Source organism: Chrysemys picta, chromosome 6 (assembly GCF_011386835.1).
Source record: "Chrysemys picta bellii isolate R12L10 chromosome 6, ASM1138683v2, whole genome shotgun sequence".
In the NCBI taxonomy this organism is placed as follows: Eukaryota; Metazoa; Chordata; order Testudines; family Emydidae; genus Chrysemys; species Chrysemys picta.
Genome location: NC_088796.1, coordinates 108,659,257 through 108,675,705, shown reverse-complemented (window position 1 = coordinate 108,675,705; position 16,449 = coordinate 108,659,257). Strand labels below are relative to the sequence as shown.

Here is a 16,449-nt window from a genome sequence, read left to right as displayed (position 1 = left end):
TGGCTTTTATGAGTTATCCTAACTGTAATACATAAAATAAAATCTGAGAAATATTGTCTTTAAATTGGCTTAAAGGGAACTGGGGAGTTGGCTAAAAAAATCTGAAGAAAAAATAGAATTGGGTTTTGTCAATTTAAAACATTAAATTTACCTTTGTAAGGTATATTGAGCAGGAAGGGGGGGCTAGAGAGAAGTGGGAGGGAAATACGGGGTTACAGTGAATGGAGTAAGGGAAACGATTTCCCTCAGTGGTGGTTAATGGAGCATATTACATTTCTCCTCTTAGTAAGAAAACTAATGGGGAGCACACAGCTGGAGAACACTAAAGAAGGCACACAGCAAATGGGTGGTATGGTAGAAATTTGCAAACTGAACCTCATACTCCAATAGAATGGCTTTGCAGGGCTCCCCTACAATTGCCTGATTCAGCCTAGTTGCTAAGTCAAGTGACCTAAGATGGCCATTTCAGGAGGCACTCATCCTGAGGCACAACACAGGCAAAAAGAGACCAAACCATTTCCTGCTAGAACAATACAAACTGAAATATATGGAACGTGGCTTTACACAATAAAGTGGGGTCAGCACACACTTATTGAAGCTGTGATACACATGCTTAGACCCCCACTTTGCATCTAAAAAAACCCAACAACACTGTAGGGTCCATCCAATCCTGCACACACAGAACTCCCAATAATATCAGTGCCACAAAGCATTTAAATCCTGCAAAACATATTCCTGCCAAAAAAGGGATTATAAACAAACATAAAAGGAAACATTTATTAATGAGAAATGCTTACACTCTTCTCCGAATCCTTTTGCATTTCTTGAGCTGAATTTTTTTTTTGGCTATCCGTTTTTTTTTTTTATACGTTTTAATATCAGGAAAACAGACCTTGGGAGATGATCAACCTGTTTGTCTAAACAGAACAGTGTGTCAGCATCTCTCCTCCATGTCCAGTAGCTAAGAGCATGAAACCAGTACCTTCATCACTCTGGCATTCTATTTTAGTCTAACTCTACATCAGGAGGCTGTCTGAGCTCAGCACTGATAACAAAGCACTATCGCTTTTCAAAGTGACAGAGCGCAGTGACATATCAACACTGGAACTTAAACGAAAAGCCCTTTCTAATTTAACTGCTAATCTGCTGAAGCTACATTCAGCCTGGCACTCTTGTTTTCAATTAAAACTTTCTTGTAGCAAGAGAAAAAGTTTGGTGTGTGCCCTAGCTTTTTTTGTTAGCAGTTAAACCAGGAAGCAGCTGAAGGGATAAAGAAGAGATGGACATATTTTTCAGGCTGCTAAATGTCAGCTGTATATTTGTCAGAATGGAGTCACCCCAGTATGCACTTACACCTTTTTTGAAGCTGTTTCTAGCAGTGCCTGGAAGTCTTGCTATCAAAATGGAAATTAACATGAGGTAATGCATGCAATGTAGAACATACATGCTTTTGTGAAAATGTCTTATTCCTTATTAATTTAGCACACAACTCTACCATTTTTAACAGAGGACTTGGAAAGGATTTTAGGACAAATCCAAATTAATTTAATCCTTTTGGCAGTGAAAGCAGACATCTCAGTAGATTTTTCTAATGTCATGCTGGCAAGAAATCGGTATCTCCTTTTAAATATTTCTGCATACTTTCAGTGGTTTCTCAGATCACTAACCTGCAACATTAGGTTTTTAGACTGTTTTTGTAAAAGAATGGTCTACTAAACTTTAGAGGATAAAAGCTCATATTGCTGTTTTAGGGAACATTTATAGTAACATCCAGACAATGCTGTTTAAAATTTTGGAAACAGCCTTTCCCTTTAGGCAGATAGCAAGTTTTCCGGCAATTTGTGTCTCAGACAACCATTAAGTACAAAGAGTGATTTTTTTTTTCTTTTTTCTAAGTAGCTTCTGTTTCCCCTGGTTGCTTCAAACACATTTTTCTTCAAGAAGCTGTTTCAGTGGATTGGCTACATATCAAAATACTGTCCTCTATCTAATGGCATGAGTCAATCTGCCACTACCTGATCGATCAAAACTTGGACCAATAAAGAGTACAACATATGGCACATATCCCAACACAACTATGTGAGAAAATGTAATATTTAAAATTAACCACCACCAAGAAACGGGGGAAATCGTTAAACTTGCATTACTGCAATGCAGATAAAAATGCAAATATTTTTAGCTTTAGTACTGATGCATCATTAGGTACTATCTCTACTTCTAATAAACTACCATTGTAGTTCCTTTAGCCTTTATAATGTACACACATGTAAAGCAATCAAATGGTAAAAAAATTAATATTTGTGCTGTATTGATCAAGTATTTTTCATGCAAAATAACTAATGCTCTTAAAAGAGCTGAGTGTCTTTCATAGAGTATGAAATAATCCACATACTGTACATCTTTCTCCCTTAAAACATGCCTCATTACACTGAATTTAAAAACCAAACTGACATTGATATTATCAACCACACACAAATTATTTGGTATTAAGTTTGTATCAAATGATTTATGATACCCCTGATAGTATACCTTCTTTCCTTAAATGTCTGTCAATGATTTTACATAAATTAATTACTAGTAATAAACTACACTAAAGTTTTATATTATTCATCAATAAATATGTGTTCTCAGATTTTGAAACATAGCTGTTTTATGAAATTAAACGGGGACTGTCCCTTCATACTCAACATTTTCATTATAAACCTTTGGTTTCAGGGCAACTTTTATCAGACAATTGTCATATTCTGATTCATCTGTGCTCAGCTGTGTAAGCTGTTCCAAATTTATTAAATCAGAGAAAATCTGTTCTCTAGAAGGAAATGCATCTTTGCTATTGTCCATATCTACATGACAGTATAATGTTCTTTGGACAGGATTAAGCCACAACTGTGGATTTTTCTAAAACCTTCATGTGCCCTGTGGAATTTTGCTCTGTGACTGTCACTTAGTTTCCTCCTCCTCCCCCGCCCTCCGGCCCACCGCCAATTATAGCACACTATTGGTTCATCTTGGAATGCTATTGTGTATTTATTTAGCACCCACAGTAGAAACCAGAGCCTATATTATTCTGTATTTATACCAAAAATAAAATATTCTTAAAATATTAATATCTTAATATCAAAACACATGATTTAATTTAAACATTGTATACCTATGATTATTTCCACAATCATTTCAAGAATATTGGGCCAGATCCTGGGATACATCCTAAACTGTACACTGTGTACCTCATGGGGAGGGTAGTGTGCAAAGGTGACAAAGCCAACGTTTGTATTCCCCCAAACCTGTTGCTTCTCTGTGATAGGCCAGTTGCTCTGCAGTATATTAGAAAAGTCTGAGGGCTGCTCCAATTTACCATCATTTTCCAATAAGTTCTTGGAGTATACTGGGGACAGCTGTCTGTGGCTGTCCCTTAATTACTTTCTTCAGTGCCTGAAACAGGGTACCGTGTCACATTTTGGACACCATGCTTTAGGAAAGATGTGGATAAAATGGAGATAATTCAGAGAGCCACAAAAATGAGATAGGTCAGGTTTCCAAACCTTTTAAGGAAACGGTAAAAAACAAGGCATGTTTAGTCTTGAGAAAAGAAGGCTGAGGTGGGGGACTCAATAACAATCTTCAAATATGTTAAGGACTGTTAAAGACAACTGATCTATTGTTCCCCATGTCCACTTACAATAGGACAAGAAGTAATGGGGCTTAATCTGCAGCAAAGGAGATTTAGGTTAGACATTAAGGAAGACATATCTAACTAGAGGAGTAGTTAAACTCTGAAATATGCTTCCAAGGGAAGTTGTGGAATTCCCATCTCTGGAGGAGGTTGGACAAATATCCATCACAGATGGTTTAGGCTTACTTGGTCCTGCCTCAACGTAGGGGGTTGGGCTTTATAACCTCAAGAGGTTCCTTCCAGCTGTATATTTCTGTGATGCTATAAACAAGCTGCATCAGTATATAAGGACCAAAATGCAGCTGAAGATAAACTTATCCTGACCTTGCTCATTGTCCTCCAGCCACAACCCTTTGTCCTTGCTACACTGGCAACAGAGAACTTACGTGGAACAGGACTGTGGTTCTATATCACAGTTGAATCACCCTTACACTGGCATGATCTTCCTTGGGCCAATTCAGCTAGTGTTAGGATGAGCTCACACTAAGATCTGTGAGCTGAAGTGGCCACCCTGCATCAGAGGATTAGGCTCACCTGTTTTATATGCTTCTTGTGGTCCCAATAAGCCTGATCCCATGGATGGTCTTCCCCAAACATGAATGGACCCATTTCTTCCTCTGCAGTGTGCTGCAGTGTGACTCAGTGCTCAATTTCCAGCCTTTTTTAGAATGGTGTCCATTAGCACTGAAAAGTTCCCAGCCTACATACTTTCCTTCAGGTCTTTTGAGATTATTGGATTCTGTCTTGCAATAAATTAAGTTTGGAACCTTCTTTCCTAGACCAGCTATAGGCTAGAATTATGACTAATACTAAGGAAGTTAGAGTCTGTGTTAGTCATTAGAGATAATGACAATAAAGCATATAAGAAAAAATGTTTTTGTTTTTAAATAATTATTTTTCTAACCTTTGTTGAACTTGTGGCTCCCATTTATTCTCCATCATCTCACTGTTTTGATTGCCTGCTACTAGCTCTTCTGTTTCTATTACTATAGAGTATTTCCTTGTGCATTTCCCTTTCCTCCAGGCTTTCCTAGGATTGTGTATCACTATATTTCCCCCCCAAAAAACATCTTTTTTCATCCACTTGGTTTCTCTCTCATCTTATTTCTAAATTAATTTTTTTAGCTCTTTTTACTCATTGTTTATCATTCTTTCACCAGATTTAATTTAGTTCTCAAGTTTTGCTCTTCAGTATGTCTGTGTTTAAGAACCTCCACTGCTTTCATCTTCCCCCCCACACACCTTTTACCTCTCCGCTACCTTCTGTCTGTTTAACCCTTTGCTGTCTTTTCTATCCTGTCTCTGCTTGCCCCATTCTCTTCTGCTTATTCCTATACTCTGCTAGTTTATCTTTCTCCTACAATGATGTATCAAGGAAATATGCTATAGTGAAAATGCCACAAGAACAACTGTTCTTGAAGTTTTTTTTTTTAATACAGTATGCACCCACAACACCAGAACTATGTTGTGCCTAGATCTGATCTTCTGGTGTTAATAAGCTTCAGGGAAACTGGGGAAGATTCAGATTGAAAACTGATCAACAGCCCTTCCCTATAACTTGACCATAAATATTTTATCTAGGCTAGACACTGATATGCAGAGTTCAAGTCCGGAATTTGATGGCTACTTTTAAAATGTTGTAAGCCAATTCTGGGCTTTAAAACTGGAAATAAACCATTCAGTATTATTTATTTATTATTTCCAGATGCCTGTAGGTGGGGGAAAAAACTAATAAAATGTTCAGGTTGAAAACTGCATTACACAAGAGGCAGGAAATTCAAAGTTCAGGTTTTCACATTCACTTCAATTTTGCTATCTTTGGTTCATGAAAGAACATCACAACATATATGGAGGTTTACCTAAAGGATGGGATAACCCTCATTTGGGTTGCTCATAGGTTTTAGTGATACTTGCCTACTGGTGCAAATATAATCTGTCAGCTCCATTAACTCCCAAATAACTTTTAAAATAAAACAAACATTTCAAAGCTATATCTTGGTCAATCATTCCTGGACTAGCAGGCATGCCAGGGCAATTGAAGCAGCTCACTCATATTCAGACGTGGAGGGTAAGAGGTGGGATATTCTCTGTATGCTCTCTAGAATCTTTATGGGATATACAAGAGGCATACTGATGAGATCCAGGAGCAGCAGGTCCAGCCTTCCCCAAGTAGAGATGAATCAATTTATTTAATGGTTATTCAAGAAATGGGGTATTAGATGTGAAAAAGGTCAGAAGGATCTTTGGGGATACTACAACACCTCAGATGTTGGTCAGGTTAAAAAGGGGGGAAAAGGAAGGAAAGCACTAGTCTAACTTGAATGTCTAGGAAAACTGTTGAAGATTTTAAACAAAATCTAGGTCCTTTCCCAATATTTAGCTATTTGTTTTTAATTCTCTCTCTCCCCCCACCTTCCTTGCATTCTCCCTTACAATGCATTTCATCTAGGGAATCTCAAGCCTTTTTATAAGTATCCCCATTTTACACATGGGGAACTGAAGCACAGAAAAGTTGCAAATTGCCTACAGTTACACAGCAAGTCATATCCAGAGCTGGGACTAGACTCCAGGTCTCCAGACTCCAGCTCTGTCTAGTAGATGACAGTGCCTCAAACAAAGACACATACACACCAAAACCAGACTACTATACATTAGCAAGGGAAGGCATTTGTAAGTGAAATAAACTCTTACTGACAGTAATGTTTAATAGCTAACCTCAAATTAGTGGTGGACATATGTCATCTCAATGATCCTGGCCTGAAATTCAGCAGTTAACATCTAGAATGGCAAATATTTGATTGTTATGTAGCCTGTAAACTCATTCCATCTGCTAGTATGGCACAACTGATGCTTGTAAAGTGCCATTTTGCATAAGATAGTGGTGCCAACCTAGCAATGGTTTATATGTGGCTGTCGTCAGTTCTGAATGAACTATCTCCTCAGTAACAAGAATACCATACTTCTGCTACATGCCTCTTGATTGCACAATCATGCCTCTTTGAACATAAGCACCAAAACAGAATACCTGTAGAGAGGAGGACAGGAATGCCAGTGGATAGATGCTGGACGACATTTAACACCAATTTAGCTACTGCACAGGAACTACTAGAGGGTGCTTTTTCTTGCCTTCTTTTCATTCAAGGGAATGACAAGTATCCGTGGCTTTGCAGACAATTACACCAGCCAAGTGTTAGATTAAGTCCAAACTGGTCAAAACATAACTTAAAATCCTGAGAAATGGGCAAACATCCAGCGACAGGAGACTTCCCAAAGATAATTTTACTCACAGTTAACCTGGGCCCCACAAACTGTTTGTGTGGAACTTAGCTGAGGGTATGAATATAGAACACATCCATAGCCAGACAACACAAGAGGATATGGAGCAACTATCCTCACACACTGAAAAATTGCCTGAATTTGTAGACTAATTTATATGTAAAGTAAGTTAGTTTGAAGGACTCAGTAGTGTAGTCTCGTAGCCTTTGAATTACCTCAACAGTGCATGGGTGTAACTATTCTTATCATCACTGTGTGTTCTGATTAGTTTGGCTATGAGGAGTATGGAGCATTGTGCACATTTCGGCACTGGGTTGGGGGCATTCGTTGTGCACAAGCCAAGCCAATGGATGTATTAAAAGAACAAACACCTAAGCAACAGGGGCCAAAATAGAAAAGGTCTCTTCAGGCTTTAGGGCAACTATGCAGTGGAAGCTGATAGAGCTCTCATGGCAAGACTCAAACACAATGTAGTGCAATTTGGAAATAAGAAATTTCTAACATACTTTTAAAATGCTATTTCATAAAGAAAGTTCATGCCAATAAGGGAAATTGCTCTTTATTTTAAGGCACAAGGCAGTTGATTGTGTAATCTTATGTACTTGACAAATGGAGTTCAAAACCATAGTGTCTCCAGTAAGGTGGCATAGTAGATACTCTGCACTAATTAGGCCTCAACTGGAGTAGCGTGTCCCGCTCTGAGCACCACATTTCAAGAAAAATTGGAGAAATTGGAGAAAGTCCACAGAAGAGGAACACAAATGATTAAAGAGCTAGAAAACATGACCTCTGAGGGAAAAAACGGGTTTGTTTAGTCTGGAGAAGAGAAGACAGAGGGGACATAACAGTTTCAAGTACATAAAAGGTTGTTACAAGGAGGAGGGAGAAATCTGAGAATAGGACAAGAATCAATGAGTGGTTTAGACTGGACATGAGGAAAAACTTCCTGTCAGGGTAGTTAAGCACTGGAATAAATTGCATAATGAGGCTGTGGAATCTCTACCATTGGAGGCTAGACAAACATCTGTCAGGGATGGTCTAGATAATACTTAGTCCTGCCATGAGTGCAGGGGTCTTGACTTGATGACCTCTCGAGGTCCCTTCCAGTCTTTTGATTCTATGATTATCTGATAAATGTCTAATCATTCATTGGGCAGACAACAGTTCAAATCTTATAACTTGTGATCCTATATAAAATATTTTACACCTCAGCTCCTTCTCAGAATTCCATGCAACATAAAACTGTGCTACACAGTTTAAAAATTAGAGCCTTTATAGTTGGAAGAAGAGACAAGTAGCAGGGAGTCTTGATTTTTGTACATGTGCGCACCCACATCTATAAAGTTAAGGTTTAGTTACTGAAAGCAGTTTGGGGTACCTACAATTACAGCTATCTGCAGAAGCTCAGGATATGTCTACATTGCAATTAAAAACCCGTGGCTGGTCCATGCCAGCTGGCTCAGGCAATCGGGCTGTTTAATTGCAGTGTAGACGTTCAGGCTCGGGCTGAAGCCTGAGCTCTAGGACCCTGTGACCCAAGCCCAAAAGTCTACACTGCAATTAAACAGCCCCTTAGTCCGAGTACAAGTCAGCCAGCACCATCAGCCATGGGTTTTTAATTGCAATGTAGACATATCCTCATTCTGCCTTTCTTCACTCCAGTAAACATTTATTTCTCAATTTTAACAATAAAACTATTTCTTTTCCAATAAGCAAAACTTCATAAGCCAGTAGTTTTCTTGTGCTTACCATTCATCTTATCTTTGAGCATAAGAAGTCGTCTTGTTGTTAGGCACAGCACCTGCCTTCCTTTCCCAAATATCGTTCTATATGCTTAGCTGACAGACGGACAGTGCACAATTCATAATATGTAAGCTTGTGAAACTGACTAATATTCTGAAGATATTTACAAGTATTTTGCAACAAAGCTTTTTAGCAAATGCCTCCCTGAACTCAAGGTTACCTCTTTGGAAATATTTGTAGACATCTTGCATTTATATGCCATGAATTTGGAACGTGACATACGTTTCATTACAAAGCCAAAGCTTCATCCTGGCAGTTTACTACACTTCATAATACAAATGAAAAATCATTTGCTGACAGCAAACTAGTGGCAGGTGTGCTTTAGTGTTGACAGCTGCATTTCTGACATGGATCACAGAGAAACTCTACCGGTAGAGCTGGAACATCTGGAACATTTGGTCAGATTTCAAAAGCTAATTTAAATAGGTTGTCTTTTCCCAGTTCCTAATATAAAACAAGAATTATGATGCAGAGTTTGCATTATGATAAAAGCAAATAATTTTAAGAATCACATTTTCTACATTAATATATTGATAGTTACTAAAGGCATCACAATTTCATAAGAATTTCTGCATCCAAGAAACTGCTGAGATAAAAGCAGTTTATCTATTGCCATATAATGTCCATAACAAAAGCGATTAGGTTCGGTAAGATAGCTATTAACAATATACAGAGCTCAAAACTCAAATGTAGTCCTGCCCTTTGGAAATCTCACCTGAACTGAGACATCCAACCAACTGCAAATTCTTCAGAGCAGGGACTGTCTCCTGCTATGTTTCTGAACAGTGCCTAGAATAATAGAGCCTGAATCCTAATTGGGCTGCTGGGGTGCTATTGCAATAGTACATATAAAAAAAATAAACCATCATAATAGGAACAAAAATAAGAAGTTCAGCTAAAAGGCCAGCTGAAAAATAAGCCGTGCTGCATGATCTGCAGCTCACCATACTTGAGCAGTGACAGACACTTGGGGATCTGAGTCCCAAAACTCTATGGCTGACTTTGAAAAAGCAAGTTCTAAGAATTGACAACTGAGTCTAGCCAGGACTTCAAGTGTGGCATTGAGACTCCATATTTTAACATATTTATTGTGTTGATACAGACAGTGTTTGACGATATTGAGCCTAAACACTTCATTATCAGTAAGTCACAGGACCAGATTCTGAGCTGCTGTACACTGGTGCTGTGCTGATTTACACCAGCTGAGGCTCTCACCCAAAGCAATAATCACATGGATTGCTTCTGTGGCTATGGCTTTTAGAACTAATTCCATGATAGTTACATTAAAAACAAACAAACAAACAAAAAAAACACCTCAGCTAAACTTTTCTTTTCTAAAAACCAAAATTTCACATGTAATAGGCCAGTTCATATCAGCTGATTTTTTAAAATAAATATGTGGTATGCTATTTATACCAACCTATTAGAATAAAGTTAGATTTATTATATGTAAACTATACCCAAAGCTGAAATGGTGCCAAAAGTTGTGCCCATCTAATAGTGTATATTCAAGAATACAGTAGGGAGCCTAGATTAGTAGTTAGAATACAGGCATGGGAATAATTAGGTGTTGGGGTTCTTTTCCTGGCTCTGCTCCTGACTTGCTGTGAGACCTTGAGCAAGTCACTCAGTCTCTCTAGAGGCCTAATTTTACCCATCTGTAACATGAAGATAATTACATATTATTCTGAGGTAAGTAGTAATTTATAACACAGAGATTAAAAAGCATTTACCATATATACGCGTTCATAAGCTGAATATTTCTGGTAAAAAAGTGATGCATCAAAGAGCGGGGGTGTGCTTATAAACGGGTCTACACCAAAATTTGATGTTTTTAAACTCTATAGAATCATTTAATTGAATATCTAATACATTGTCGTTTTGTTTACCTGGAGCGTCTGCAGGCATGGAGACCCTTGGCTCCCTGTGGCCGCAGTTCGCAGCCAATGAGAGCTGTGGGAAGTGGTGCGCCACTTCCTGCAGTTCCCATTGGCTGGGAACAGCAAATGGTGGACACTGGGAGCTGAGGGGCTCTGTGCCTGTGAACGCTCCAGGTAAGCAAAATGTCCAGGCCTGATAGCGGCTTACCCTACCTAACAGGCCAGGAGCCAAAGTTTGCCAACCCCTGAAATATAGGGTTGGCTTATGAAAGAGTCATACAGATTTTGCTATTTTTACCTAACCATCTTGGGGGTTCGGTTTATAAATGAATGGGCTAATGAACAAGTATATATGGTAAGTGCTTTGATATACCACCTTTCACCCAAGAATAGAAGTGTTAATGCAGTTAGAAAGAAGAAGAAAAAAACTTCTTTTAAGACATTGTATAAACTAATACACTGTATGTGCTTTGTCCACACTAATTATTTACCCTTTCTAAACATAACTTTTCAAAACTAACTCACAGATCTAGCTCACAAACTTTAAAGTCAAAGTCATGGAAATATTTTCGGTTACACTGTGCACATCATTGACTGAAGTTGAAAGTTACACTGTAAAGCTATACTATCACTCCATAGATTTAAAAAATGACTGACAATGAAATATAATACCCCAAACTGCCGGCTGAGGGTATTGCGGCACAAGATCACATTAAGGTATTGGCTTTTCCTGTAAACGGAAGAGCCCAAGTGATATATTTTATATGCAAATTATTTTACATATGAAGACAGAAGAGTTGTAAGTCCCTTCACTTACCCCGGCCCTTGGATTCCCACATTTTCTCCTCCTCATCAACCCACTTCTAGCCCCCTCCTTCCAAGTTTTTTTTAAAGTTACTCCTGTTTCCATCTTAGCTAGGTTGATCATCCCGTACTGCTCTAAGTAATTTGTTTTCTACTGAGACAAAAGTAGCTAAAGTCGTTGGAGTCAGAAAAAATGTCTCAGGACCCTGTCTGCAGATTACCTGCAGCATTTCAAAGCAAATTCCTTGTGTACCAGCACTTTTGAATCTCGTAGTTTATGAAGGGAGGTGTGATCCAGGTGAATGAGCACAGGGGCTGGAAATCAGGAGCTTTTAATTTCTAATTCTGGCTTTTCCACTAACTCACTCTGTGACCTTGGGCAAGTCACTTCACTTGCTTCCATCTGTTAAATGGTAAAAATAAAACTTGCCCACCTACCTCCCAAAGGACTTATTAATTTATGTCTGCACAGTGCACCTAAAGTGCTAAACAACTGGTAACTATTATGTGCCCCAAACTTAGGGCAACAGAACAGACCTTGGGGCAAATCAGGATTTGATGTTTTTCTAAAAGATACCATTGGAATTATTTTGGGGAACTTCTATGGCCTGTATTATACAGGTGGTCAGACTAGAGGATCACAGTGATCCCTTCTGGCCTTGGAATTTATACATACTGATTACACACACACACACACACACACACACACACACACAGAAATTAAATGCTTGTATATATACACTCCATCCATTGAGGTTGGCAGTATAACAAAAAGATGATCCTGAGCGTTAATACCTAATGCTTTTTTTCTAAATTGCCCACTCTGGGCTCAGAGTCCTAGTATTTGAAAGCAAACAGTTGTGTTCTTTACCCAGCATACAAGGAACTGTGTGTTTTGGAAATAAAAGTTAATTGATGAGGTTATAATTTAAGAAGTATTCCATATTGTTTTTGAGAGATAGTGATACATACTGATGCTACTTGTTGAGTAATGTAATAAACATCATGAGTAAGGTGGCAGAATTTGACCCTTGGGGACTAACTCTCCACTGACCTGCATCTCCTGTAGGCATTTACAACAGTGCAAAGTGGGTACAGAACTCTACCATTCTGATCCGAGAGTGTTTTACATCCAGTTTGCATATACTTTATGCTGGTGTAAGGGACTGGACAAGATGAAGGGAAATGGAGGATCAGGTGATGTGTACAGAAACACAGATGCAGTAGAAACGTGACAGACATGACTACATGAAATTCAGACAATTAAACAAAAGGAAAAAAAAAGACACTATTGAGTGACCTTGGTGCAAAAGACTGCAATGCTGTAATCTAGGTGCTTTTGTGACATTTTGAAGGCTTCAGAGAACAATAGAAATTGTGGCCTGACTCTGCTAGAGCTTTCTTGTAAGATATTGAAATGTTTTATGTTTGTTAATTTTCTAGGTAACTAGATGGTGGTGGGGGCAAGTTTCTAATAATTGCACTGATAAAGAAAATAAAAATAATTGGTGTGTATTATGGTGCCAACAGGGGATTGGGCTCTTTTTAATACAACCCACTAAGCACCCAAAGAACTGTAAGTTGTATGGATGAATATGTGACTAATGGATAGTGACTAATGTAGCCTCCTGCCCAGCCATTACAGAGAACCAGTATTTATTTACTAGTACACTGTGACAAATGACTTTGCTTTTAAAGTTTTTTTCTCTGACTACAGTCAATTGCTTTCTAGATCACACAAGTAGCTACTTTAAAAGTATGGTCTTGATAAGAAATCATAGTGAAAGTCAAATAACGTTTCAAAGGGTTAAATCTTTCAAGTGGAGTTTCTTTTGTTTAATATTTATCTTGACTAAAGTATTGGTTAGGCACCATCCATGAAAAACTGAACAGCCAGACACAACCTCCTATTTGAAAGAATGTGTGGTACTCAAGAAGTTGTTGACTAGGATGCATCTCATTAACATTCAGCAGCACTGCATGGAATGAAGAAAGCCCCCTCAGAAACAGGAGGAGGGAAGATAAAAGGAGAACACAGAAGAAAACAATGTTGACTAACTGCACTGTGAATTTTCCCTTTAATGTAATCACTTTGAACATGCCCTATCTATAGCAGCTCTCCGGGCCCATGCAGTGTTGAGGGTCAGGAGGGGCACAGGAATGCAGGACTTGGAACTGAGAGAGAACTGCAGGGAAAGGCCATTTATTTTGTTAAATACGTATACAAATAAATTAGTTAACATATTCACCATTCAAGCTCTGCATTCCCAGCAAGTAGCAAAATGGGGTATCTGGGGTTATCCAAAGCTCTCGGCAAGGGAAGTCCACTAGTTCATGTCACTGCTTTCCCATTTCAACATTATGCTAATTGTAAATTAGACTGAGAGTTGGATACTTTGGCAAATCTTACATAAAACGAAAAAAGGTCTAATTACAACACACATAGCACCAAGCAGGATTCCTCCGTATAGCTCAAATGTGCCAAACATTGACTGTTGAGGGCTGCCCATGTCTCTGTAGTGTACCCTGTGAGAGATTTGCCATTTCCTGAAACATGCTTTAGTCCCAGACATTCACTCATTTAGGCTACATACAAGCAACACCACATTACAGTGGATAGCGGGGCATACAGAGAACAAAGCCTTTTTTATGTTTTGATAAGGCTGGCTTATGTCCCACTTCTACATTCTGAATTTACAAATGGGTCTGAATAATGTGCATCTTCACTAATGATAACCTTTCAGTGGTACAAGTATAGTCCAAAATTGCCTGCAGACTGCCTCCCCATTTTGGGCTGAAGTATCATAAATACCCATACATTTAATACCATTCAGACATGGCAAAGAACCTCATCTGCCCATTCCTGTAATAGACCCCTAACCTCTGGCTGAGTTGGTAAAGTCCTCAAATCATGGTTTACAGACTTCAAGTTACAGAGAATCCACCACTTACACTAGTTTAAACCTGCAAATGACCCATGTCCCATGCTGCAGAGGAAGGTGAGAAAACCCCACGGTCTCTGCCAATCTGACCCAGGGGAAGATTCCTTCCCAACCCCAAATATGGCAATCAATTAGACCCTGAGCATGTGGGCAAGACCCACCAGCCAGACACCTGGGGAAGCATTCTCTGTAGTAACTCAGAGCCCTCCCCATCTAGTGTCCCATCACCGGCTGGAGAATTTTGCTGCTAGCAGTTGCAGATCAGCTACATGCCATTGTAGGCAGTCTCATCATACCATCCACTTATCAAGATCAGTCTTGAGGACAGTTAGGTTTTTTTGCCCCCCACTGCTTCCCTTGGAAGGCTCTTCCAGAACTTCACTCCTCTGATAGTTAGAATTCCTCTATTTTTCAAGCCTAAACTTGTTGACTTTTTCACGCAGCGCACAGTCAACTTGTGGAACTCCTTACCTGAGAAGGTTGAGAAGGCTAGGACTATAACAGAGTTTAAAAGAGAACTGGATAAATTCATGGAGGTTAAGTCCATTAATGGCTATTAGCCAGGAAGGGTAAGGAATGGTGTCCCTAGCCTCTGTCTGTCAGAGGGTGGAGATCGATGGCAGGAGAGAGATCACTTGATCATTACCTGTTAGGTTCACTCCCTCTGGGGCACCTGGCATTGGCCACTGTCGGTAGACAGGATACTGGGCTAGATGGACCTTTGGTCTGACCCGGTATGGCCTCTCTTAGGTTCTTATGATGGGCTAGTTAATAAAAATTGTTTATGCTGTGGACTCTCCAATGGATTCCCTTCCAAATCCATCCTCAGTACAACAACTGGCATAGATAATATAGTACAGATGGATCTGAACTGTATACTGTATATCTGGCATTCATTTCTATTTGCTTAACCTTGCCAGCCTGAAAATAAGCTAAGGGAAAGGAGACCATATACATTCTAACTAGTTCGTTATTTCTACTGCACTCATCATGACATCACATTGGTGTCAGTTTGTTCATGAGAAAAGAGGATTGCCTGATAGCAGTAATACTGTAATCTTCTATAATAAGCCAGGTCACTTAAGCAACTCAAAGTTATTAGAATCTGTCCTGTTCCCCCAACTAGACAGCAAATTGCTTGGGTTGAAAAGAGACAGAGGATACGGTATGACCTTATTTAGATCTATTAATCTTTTCCCTAAAATATTTCTTAGTGTTTGTTGGCAGGAGATAGAGGAAGTGATAGTGGGCCAATGACAATGCAAATAAGCCAAGAGAGGGGGAAAGAAATTTGCCAAAGTATACAGGGGAAAGATGTATGCCATATGGATGTAATGTGGGTGACAATAGTCCTCTATCTTGTGATGGCATGGACAAAGGTGCTTTAGAAATACCTTAGGTAATATTGATTATATATTTGTCATAAGTCGCACTAATATATTTGATTTAGATATTTTATTACTAATAGCCTCAGAACTAGCTAGATAGATGAACACTCTACCTGTTAAAACACAATAAGAAGGGGAATCTGGACAAATGCTTACTCTGCTAGCTAGAATAGGGGCTGGGAGAGGAGGGATCTCAGCCAGGAGCTGAGATCCACATGTTTCTATACCTGCCCTCCAGCATCATCTCTGGTGTGTAGGCTTTCCTGACTCATGCCCCACCTTTAAACCTCCCTCCCACCTCCTCCTCCCCCCCCCACCCCACTGTCACAACTTTGGATCCAATGTTTCGTGGTCAGGAAGATCCAGCTGAAGGCCATAAAATCCAGTGGCCACTGGTCCTGGTCACTCACATAGAAGTGTTAGGGGATATGTCTATGTCAAGGTCATGGGGATGGACACAGAGCATGGCCTTCTCCCTCAGATTTATAGCTTATCTGGACCATTACTTCTAGGTGACATCTGCACTGAAACAACCCTCAGATAATCTGGGGTGATTTACCCATGTTTATTAGCTATAAATAAAATTGAATCCTCTGCATTTAAACTTATTAGGGTGTCTGTATTTCATTGTTTTTGAATCCACAATGAGGACTATGAGATAGCACCACAACTCTGGTCAAACA

At 39.2% G+C, this 16,449-nt stretch overlaps 1 protein-coding gene across 39 annotated transcripts in view; it reads right to left on the bottom strand.

Annotated features, from left to right (window-relative positions):
* Nucleotides 1–16,449, bottom strand: part of PTPRD (protein tyrosine phosphatase receptor type D) — a 1,673,772-nt gene that overhangs the window by 922,784 nt on the left and 734,539 nt on the right. The gene's annotated exons all lie outside the window — the stretch shown is intronic.